This window comes from Haplochromis burtoni, unplaced genomic scaffold, assembly GCF_018398535.1.
Source record: "Haplochromis burtoni strain Fernald_Lab_line unplaced genomic scaffold, NCSU_Asbu1 Contig_624, whole genome shotgun sequence".
In the NCBI taxonomy this organism is placed as follows: Eukaryota; Metazoa; Chordata; class Actinopteri; order Cichliformes; family Cichlidae; genus Haplochromis; species Haplochromis burtoni.
In genome coordinates, this window is record NW_024582985.1 from 271,987 (window position 1) to 273,740 (window position 1,754).

The window sequence follows — 1,754 nt, forward strand, 5'->3', positions numbered from 1 at the left end:
GCTGTGGTGGATGTGGTGATGTGATCATGCTGTGCAGTTGTGTAAAAATAGCAGGTGACGTTTGTGACTGCGTAGAAAAACAGGTGATCGGTGCATGAAAGAAATTAGAAGGAGGAAAACCATGGAAAACGGCAAGCGGGAGGGATGAAAGAGAAAATGTAAACGAAGTTTTCTTCGTTCAAGTTTTCTCAAGAACATTGAAGAACGTTGAAGAACACTGTAACTAACGCATTAGCGCTATGGAGACTGATGGGTTTTCTCTATTATGACGTCACGTTGTATTAGAAAGTTGATAAGTTAGATTTATGTTAATGCAAGAGGAGGAGAGAAAAACGTCGCGGATTCTTATCTGGAATGGCGTTAGTACAAACTAACAGGGTAGAGCCGGACCTGCATGGCGATGCACGGGAGCCAATCTGTATTAAGGTGCGTCAGACGGGGAACAGGACCTTGCGTCGTTCCAGGATCTCTTTTGGGAACTGATCGTTTACACTGAAGTTCGTTCCTTTCATGTCCGTGTTGTGACTCTTCACCTGCTCCTTCTGTTTGAAATGGCCGCAATTCTTCCGAATGTTGGAAAACTGTAATGGACTGGCTCTTATCTTATCTCGAGCAGTCCATGAGAGAAAAAAAAGAAAAAGAATCTATGATCAGATAACATTTAAAAACCAATTTATTCAATAACCTGTAACAGTCTTTAGCATTATGCTGATAGGTTGTTTGTGCATGTGTTGAATGTACAAGGTGCTGAATTTATATATAGCTGTAGCACACAATGCGGAAGTGCATAATTCATGACGAAAGAATATTTATTTATATAAAGTAAAAGCACAAAATTTAGGTACCAGTACTAACACTAGTGGTTCCTACGAAATGAATCCATTCTTGATTTTATTTTTAGCAGATAAATGTTTTCATTGTAAATATTCAGCGTCATTTCATTCAAACTATATTCATATATGACCGGAGGATCAGATGAAATCCATTAGGTCATTGTGTGTGTCTACTGCCCTCTAGTGGTACAAAACATCATTGTATTGTGAAATCAAAGGAGAGCCGCAACACCGTGGAAGCCCTTTATTACTTTTCCAACCTCCAGGAAGCTAAGAGAGCCAACAGCTTATAAAATCAGAGAACAAGACATTTACAGGACATATAATCTCCATACATTTTAAAACTGACAGTTTAAGCCATGCACAGGCTCCCATCTTGGCAAGACAAACAACCAGAAATTTATTTGCATAAATGTAAAAGCTAATATGAAACTATGCATTTAGGCTTTAAAGTTTTTTTTGTTTCTTTTTAATTTCTATAGACAGAACGCAGTAAGAGGTCCACACAGTGTGTTAAATCATACAGCTCACATGGCTGCTTTATAGGGAAGAGAACAGTACATTTGCATACAGTTATCTCAGTTTTTAAACTTTGTGTTTATTTACATGTAATACTCCAAGTGAGTAAAACAGTCCGTGTAGTGAGCAGGTGGTGAAGAATTTGATGGGTGAAACATAGGATTAATGTCCCACATGAAATATTAAATGTCAGTGTGTCTGATTAATTTGACTTTGATTTTGAGATTTATTTATTTATTTATTTTTAGCTTAAATTAACTTTCAGGACAAAATGTTCCAAAGACCACCTTTTATCAGAATCCAAGCAACTGTTGTGTATTCAAAATTGAATAATTGTCCCTGGTACATATGTTGTACATTTGTTTGTTGTATGTGTTTATTGTTCAATTCTGTAATAATTGT